This window comes from Chaetura pelagica, unplaced genomic scaffold (assembly GCF_000747805.2).
Source record: "Chaetura pelagica isolate M959 unplaced genomic scaffold, ChaPel_1.0 scaffold490, whole genome shotgun sequence".
Lineage (NCBI taxonomy): Eukaryota > Metazoa > Chordata > Aves > Apodiformes > Apodidae > Chaetura > Chaetura pelagica.
Genome location: NW_009951936.1, coordinates 346,837 through 355,491, shown reverse-complemented (window position 1 = coordinate 355,491; position 8,655 = coordinate 346,837). Strand labels below are relative to the sequence as shown.

Below are 8,655 nucleotides of genomic sequence, written 5' to 3'. Positions count from 1 at the left end.
GAATAAACTAGGGTTCTGGAGACCCACTACAATTAACTTTTATCCACAGTGAAGACTGAATGTATCTGTAATAGAACTGATGCAGGACAGGTGTAACTGAAAGCACATATCCATCCTTAAGGGATATAATAGACGGAATGGGATGAACGAAGCCAAGATGAGCATTCATTACTTATTTAGTATTATTTTTTGTGATGTCCATTGATGTAGATGTTTTCTCACAGGAATCACTGCAAGGAGCACAGACAGAACAGCATCCATCCTTCCCATATGTTGTGTACGGCTCAAACCAAATGTGATAGAGGACAGGAACAAAGTATAAACACACATTCCATGAAAGTAAAAAGATGTGATAAAGACTAGATTGCCACACATACAGAAGTAACTCAATACTAGCTGAATAAGGGACTCGACTTCCTAGTGGCTAACCTCACAGCATTTTTATATAGAAGATTTTTTAATTAAATATAAGCAATTATTTTTCATTGTCTGGATTCAAATTCTGCAAAAAGAATACCATATGTGCTACCTGTATCTGCACATATACCACTGAATTCAGTAAGGCTGCTTTTGCATTCATCAACTAGAAGCATTAAATATCAAGTGTTTTTTTTTCAGTACTGTATACAACTTAACTCCAAAGGAACCATAAAAAGTGTACCTCATCAGACTTTGACCCTAGCTACAGGCAACAGATTGTCTCTAGTATTTTTTTACCATTCATAGTCTTTGCTGGTGATCTGCTAGGAATGGACACAGCACTGCACAAAGATAACATCTTATTACAGTTGAGCATATTTATCAGCCATCTGTAGCTAACAATATTGCTCTCTCTCCTCTCCACAGACTCACATTACTTATACTTCTAATCATACAGTGCTCTAACTTTCCCCCATAACGATTCTAAGATACATTATGACAAATTAATATACTCCTATAAGCTGCTTTTATAAACAACTTTTCTTAGAATAGCCAATAGACCAGTACATTATTATAGCTTGAGGTATATTAGTTCTATTCTCTACTGCTTCCTTTTCTCTGCTTATAAAGAGAACACATTAGCTTTTCACAGTGTTTTCATATAGACCTCAAAAAGAGATTTAGCCATATACCATACACCCAGAGGTATCAGATGTCTTAGAATAAGAGTCAGATATGGATGGAGATGAGGGTGATGAGACAGTGGAACAGGTTGCCCAGGGAAGCTGTGGATCATCCCTCCCTTAAAGTGTTCAAGCGCAGGTGGGGTGGGGCTTGGAGCAATGTGGTCTAGTGGGAGGTGTCCCTGCCCCCGGCACAGGGGTTGGAAATAGATGATCTTTAAGGTCCCTTCCAACCCAAACATTCTGTGATTCAGCTAAACTAACCAAGTGAGAACAGGGTCTGTCTTTGATTTAGTCCATCTCTGCAGAGGACAGCTGCCTGTCTTACACAGTATATGCACCTCTACTTGGAGAAAAAAATAATCTCCCACCACTTCATATTTTTATCCATGACCCTGTAAGTAATTTTTCAGTAATTTCATTTAAAAAAAGTATTTTTCTGTCACAAATAAGTAGGAAAAAAACCAAACACTTGCCTATACAACCGATGTTTTACACAACAGCTCTACGATCAGAACGCTCCCTGATATGGACCAACCAGGCTGAATTTCCTCCCTGAAGAGATTCAAAATAGCTTTTTCCACACCAATAGAGAGAAAACTAACTGTTGGTCCACAGGTGAGGTACAGTATATCCAGTGTGTCCAGTTCCCACTAGTAAGGAAGAACAGGAGTATAAAATTGATGGAATACAAAATAAAGGAGAGTCAACAAGAGAAAATTTGTGTGAAAAGTCCTGCGTCCCAGGTATAAAAAGTAGAGTTCTTGCAGGATGAGAAACAGATGTGCTATGTAAACATGAAGGCATTGCATTCCTCAATACATTCCATGATTTTTCCTACATTTCCAGGATATCCAGGGATTACCCAGTTCCAATATCATCTCAGGGAGAAAAGTCTGGAGTTCTGGCATGACAGTGTGAGCTCTGAACAAGTGCCTGTGAAAAAGTAATGCTTGAACAGAGTGAATATTAAGCTGCCCTTAATGTCAATGAGGAGGGACAGTCTGTCTTTCTTGTGATTAAGAAGTATATCCCAAATTTCAATTCTTTATCCAAGGACTCCATGCCATTGAAATCAATGAATCCTTGGATTAAAAAAAGAAACAAATCACAACCAAACCAAAAAAACACACTAAAAATGGCACACATAACTACAGTAAACAGTTTAACTTCAAGGTTGCCCTGTGTGACGTCAAGAGTTAACACAGTGGTCCTCATGGGTCCCTTTCAACTCAGGATATTCTATGTTTTTTACACTGCTAAAAATGCAAGGTCTACCATAAAAAGCAGAAAAACTAGAACATACATCAACTAAGATAATGTATGCAACACACATTTGTTCCCCTATTGTAGGGATAAATCAAATTATATTTTTCTGCCACAGAACTTTTGCCTCACTCCATGCAAACCAAAAGTAAACATGTAAAGAGCTGTTGTCTGCCAAACTTACCTATCTGGCACAAAAGAGATGCAAGGTACAATTCAGATAGAAAATTGTAAAAAGGAAATTCTATCAATGCTCGTATCACTTAGTTTTATAAATAATCAAGCCAAAGGCTATGAATTAAGCATTTCACGTGTGGCTGCTAATCATGTTTCCATTTTGTGATTGACCAGTTTCAAATAATGGAGGTTGTTGATATTCATACATCTTAGGTACAATCCACAGCTCCAATGTGGAACCAGAATAGCATCTGTAGTAATTTCAGACAGGAAGGAAATTCAGAGCTGTTCTGACTATGTAGGGTGGATATATAAATTGACAGTATGAATAACAAGCCTAAGGACTAATCTGTAGATGTGCAGAATACTTGCAACAGAATTATGAAACAATGGAAAACATAATGGGAAGACACAAATGGTATAAAATGTTAATTTGCTAAAAAAAAAATAATCTATCAGATTCAAAGCAGGTCAAGCTGGAAACTCCAAGCACTGGACTCTAAAGAATCTAGTAGTGGAGATTTTCTGTGCCTCAGTTCCTCATCTATACAGCAGGAATAATATGCCCATCTCCCAGCAATATCATGAAGGTCAATTCATTAATGTTTATAAAGCTTTCAAAATTACAGTGGTGAGCACTGCTTTGCAAAAGTCCATTGGGAACTTAATATGCAGGTACACTCTTAGCTCTAAGTATGCAAAGAAATATTGAAGAGCTTTCTATTGAGCAAACACTATTCATTTTACTAAATTAGACCTATAGAAGAAATACAGGATTATGTAACCAAAGGCTGCATGTAAAAGCAAATTAAATTTAAGAAATCTAGAACACCTGACTGCTTTGTTTTTCTACCTTAAAAGTTTTAAAATAGTGTTGAAGCTGTAGTTGTATTTTTTGGCCCTGAAGGCTCTGCATTAATCCATTTAGGATTAATATTTGATTAACAATCAAACATAGTGAATGAGAAAATATAGGTATTTGTAAAAAAACTCCAACTGGAGTACTGTGTTCAGTTCTGGAGACCCAAGTATAATGACATGGAACTGTCAGTCCAGAGTAGACCCATGAAGATGATCTGAGGGCTGGAGCACCTCTTCTATGAAGACAGGATGAGAGAGTTGGGGCTGTTCAACCTGGAGAAGAGAAGGCTGCAGGGAGACGTTATAGTGGCCTTCCAGTACCTGAAGGGGTTACAGGAAAGCTGGGGATGGGTTTTTTACAAGGGCTTGTAGTGACAGGGCAAGGGATAATGGCTTTAAACTGGAAGAGGGGAGATTCAGGTTAGACATTAAGAAGAAATTCTTTCCTGTGAGAGTGGTGAGACACTGGCACAGGTTGCCCAAGGAAGTGGTGGCTGCTCCCTCCTCGGCAGTGTTCAAGGCCAGGTTGGGTGGGGCTTTGAGAACCCTGGTCTAGTGGGAGGTGTCCCTGCCCATGGCAGGGGGGTTGGAATTAGATGGTCTTTAAGGTCCCTTCCAATCCAAAACATTCTATGATTCTGTGATACCTTAGGTAGTTAAAAAATATTCAAAGTTCTTAAAAAGAGCTCTTAATGTGCTATGCTTTTCACCACTGATGAGTCCTATTTCTAATTAACACAAACATTTAAAAAAGAAAAATATATTATTCTCCTCACACATTTTATAAAGTTACCGTAATCTCATTACAGAAGTGTCATTTATGGCTCAGTAGTTTCAAACAGAAATTAGGGGTTTGCTCCTAATGTTATATCCAAACCTTGGCACATAAGACAATGTTGAGAAGGATTTTTCCTATTTTCCATTTAAGTATCAAATGAACTCTGAGCACTTCCAAGTAAGGGTTAATACTTCTTTTAGTATGGCTTTTCTCTGAAATGTAGCACTTCACACACCCTTTTTTTCCGCCAAATGACCTTACTAAGGAAACAACAGTTTAACCAAATGGCTCCAGCCATCTAAAAACACTATGAAAAGCTTATAAGAATATGTGTTAATTTTTTTATTGTTCATAATAAAAACAGAAGTATGTGCTACTGCAGAATTGTTCTAACACTGCTGTTTCAAAATTCATCTTCTCTCTATTATCACTGAACTGCACCTTCATGTTGCATTCACAGTTAAAGTACCTACTTGTCTGCTGGGGGTAAAGTACCTGCTTGACAGCTTTAGTCCCTATCTGAGAGCATAAATGTTTATCTTCATAGGTTGACAAACTTATTACCATCTATAAACTCTGGGAATTAAAATTTAAGACCACCCTACAGGAAAACCAGGTAACTAAGGTATTTAAATTGGCTACTAATTGAATGCACCCTGAGGACCTCTTTTTGTCAAAGCTAAGTAGGGTTAGGAAGGCACAACTACAATTGGCCATGGGCTTCCACACCAGTTTCAACAAAAACCTAAAAGTATTCTGGCCCCCATGGGTTTTTTATAAAAATGTTGGCAGTGTGCATACTGAAACTATGATTATACTATCAATATGAATAATACAGCAAGATTCAAAGGGATACTTATTAGATAGCAAGACTACATACTAATAATACTGAAGACCAGTTTTGGAGAGAATACAAATCTCATGATTCTGGCTTTAACAGCCATCCATAACCATCAGCATTTGGGGAATAATCCTGTAAGAAGATTAATTTGGCAGTTCTTGAACCTTTTCTAGGGTATCCGGTTGCTGCCTATAGCTAAAGAAAACATAATAGACTGGATTAATTGTACATCTAGTAAAGTGCAACTGTTACTACGCTTCTGAGGTCTTGATTTCAAACATTTTCTCTATAAACTTATTAGCATTGTATTTCACAAATTCAACCCTATGAGTGTTCTTCAAGAAAAACCTCAAATAGTTCTCGATGGGAAACTTATTTACATGAAGAATATACACTCTATGTTCAAAAAATTAACATCTTCATTCTTACCTGTTTTTTCCCAACAGAGCCATCTCCTAACAATCAACCTTCTGCAAAACTAACAAAATCACCTTTTTCTCCTTTTATGTTTTTTTTCTGCTTAAAGTTCTACTCTAATGATGTACAACATCGTAACTGTGATCTATGTATTTTCTGAATTAATAGGAGATCTCTCTCTAGTGCTGTGTTTTCATTTCTATATTTCTATATGCTATAGGCAAAGATAGGTGGGCCTAAAAAAATACTGGCCAGAAAAAAACCAAGCACCACATATACAGAAGGAAAATGTAAAGGAGTATAAATGAGTAAACTAGGTCTATCCCCATTAAAATTAATATAGACATTACTAGCATATTCTACTGGATCATGTCTATTTTTTGGCATGATGCTGCTGTCTCATGTATTCAATTAATGTGAACTATAATCAATAATTTCACGGTTTCCACTTGGATATCCAAATTCCAAGAGCAGCCCTAGATATACCATAAACTATACCTCAGCTTCCTGTTGTCACAAAATACATCTCTGACAAAATTTCACATTATGTGTATGCTTTGAAAAGGGTGCCACTGATTCATTAGTACAGCTACTAACCAATCAATTTATGATGCTTTAAAAAGGCCGTAGCTATGTCATATGTAAAAGCTTCAAGACTTTTTCATTTTTAGCCTCCCAATGCAGAAAATTACATAAATTATTTAAACATAGATGCCAAAAGTAATTTATTGTGAACGTCTCATTATGAAAAGAAATATTTAATTTATTTCTATTGAGTTCTGATCTGTATTTCAAAAAGACACAATGGCAATAAGCCTCCTAAAAATGTCACAAAATTTAGAGAGCTTTCAGGTGTGTTACTAGTGCAACCAGGTGTGTTACTAACAAAAACAGTGTTCTGGTAGAGGATTGGATCTGTGTTTTCAGTCAAGCAGACGTCCCACAAACTTCAGAAAGGCAATTTTTTAAAATAAAAAACTGCAGGGTAAGGCCCTTTAATTCCTAAGTATGAGTCAGCTTTTATGTTTCTTATCTAAAAGAAGATTTTATCATCAGCAAAAAAAAGGAAAACCAGTTTGGGCATCTACTTAGACTGTGAGCCCATCTGCCTTTATCCTGCAGATCATAACAAACCAAAACTGCTATTAGCTTTACTCAGTTCTGTGTGCAGCAGAATCACAGACCACAGATCCTTAAATATGCAGCCTATATAACTTATATAACTTAACATGAAAGTACACAACTGAAACACCACAATTTCTACACAACAAAAGCTGTTGGAACACAAAGCCTGGACTGTAAGTGTCTTGCCGTGTTTTTAATTTAATTCAAATTGACTGATTATGGCTCAGATCTTGCAGCCTGAAGCATGCAGGATGAAAGCTGCTTCTGCGTCAAGTCCCACTGCCTTCGGTACACTTAGTACCCAAGGCAGGACTGGGGCCTGTGGGGCTTTGCTGCTTCCCTCAAACATGCTTGCAACATTACAGAACTGTAATGTACCTGGTTAAGCAGAGCTGTTGAATGAACATTGCAGCGTTTTATGAGAACACAATAACTGAGTATTTTGGAAGTTGGCTTTTAGCATGTATCTTGAAATAGTGTCTTGGAAAAAAGGAAGCTGGCATTTTGTATACTCCAAAGTAGACTTCTGCAGTACCATGCATCCATAAGCAAGTGCTGCTGCAAGCAACCAGAAGCCTTCCTATACAAATATTTACTTTGTTGAGAACATTTTAACCTAATAGCTAAGCCAGGCAAATATTGCTGACTGAAATCTCAAAATTACATACCCTATACACCAAGTAGATCTACCAGAATATAACACAAACTATCTTCAAGACATACCAAGCCAAAGAAGGGAAATAACAGAGATTAGGCAGAAAGTTAATTTATTTTTGTCTTACATTGCCTATTTTTGCAAATATCCCATACAAAATAAAAATAAATGCCATACTGAACACAGACCTCTGGCTGTATCAAATGGCTTCACCATGAAGAACCATGTTGAGTTTTAGCCTTACTTAGAAGTCTCAGAACATCTTTCTAATGATACTTTATTGTGTCTTGATTATTTGCATTATCTTTTCACTGAAGCATCAAGAAATGGAAGTGCTGTACTGAATACCTGGGCTTTCACAAAATGCTAAACTACTGTGTATATATACAAAAGGATTTGGATTCAACCCCTGGTAAGTAGCTATGATTCTACTGCACTGATCACTGACACTGTACTAAGCTACAGAATAATTTGACTCAAAAGGCTTGAAACCTATTTTAGTTCAGGATGGCAAAGAACTATAAAACCTCCAGCAATTACAATTATGTAGAGCCTATCCCAAAGGTGTCCGACTCTAAGTCATGGAGCCTCAGGCTTCTTACTCTGAATTCAGTAAGAGTTGTGACATTAGCTGTGCCTGAAAATCCAACAGAATTAGAATCATGGTATCTGAGATTAGGAAAGCTGTGTGTTTCACAAGGACCAGATCTGCACACAAACTGTCTTATAGGCTTCTCTTGTTTGCTTGTATTTCTTCTTTCTTCCCAAAACATAAAAAGAAAGGAAAATGTGCTGGAGCTGGCCATAACCTAAATTTCAAATCAACTGGTATCTAGTTAATAAAAGGCAAGTATTGTTAATAGGTGAAGTTTATTTACTCTTAGTAATGTAAATGGCACTAATCAAAAAATCTGGTTTTGAAGCACCCAAGAAAAACAAATAAAACCCCAAAACTTCTAGTAAAGCAAACATTCTTGTCAAAGATAGCAGTAGAAGATCATAATATAATCTCTCCTTTAGTTTTTGGTCCTGTCACAAAAGTTATTATTTTCATATTCCAGGGCTGGTCAGAAGTACCAAACAGTTTGTACTGATAAAAAAACCAGAAAATACACAAGGATATTTTATGCTTTCCACTCAAAAGAAAACTAGCACTTAAGGACCAAACCGAGGCATAAAAACCAATGCCAAACAAATCTGGCAACTTTTGGTATCTATGCTGTCCCACTGCATTTATTGTAATATAATCATAATCTTGCATGCTAATGCTAAAAATATACCCTGAATCTCATCCAATCCCTCACAAATAATTAAAGTGCTACGTTCAGCAATCATTGCACCGTCTTTTATTTCTAGCTGGTGACTTTTTCTTAAAAAAAAAAAAAAAAAGGGGGGGGGGGGAGGGAAAAAAAAGGAAAAAGAAAGGAAAGAG

The 8,655-nt window shown here is 36.7% G+C and overlaps 1 protein-coding gene across 1 annotated transcript in view; it reads right to left on the bottom strand.

The window, feature by feature from the left end:
- Positions 1–8,655, bottom strand: part of STXBP5L (syntaxin binding protein 5-like) — a 183,340-nt gene that overhangs the window by 173,570 nt on the left and 1,115 nt on the right.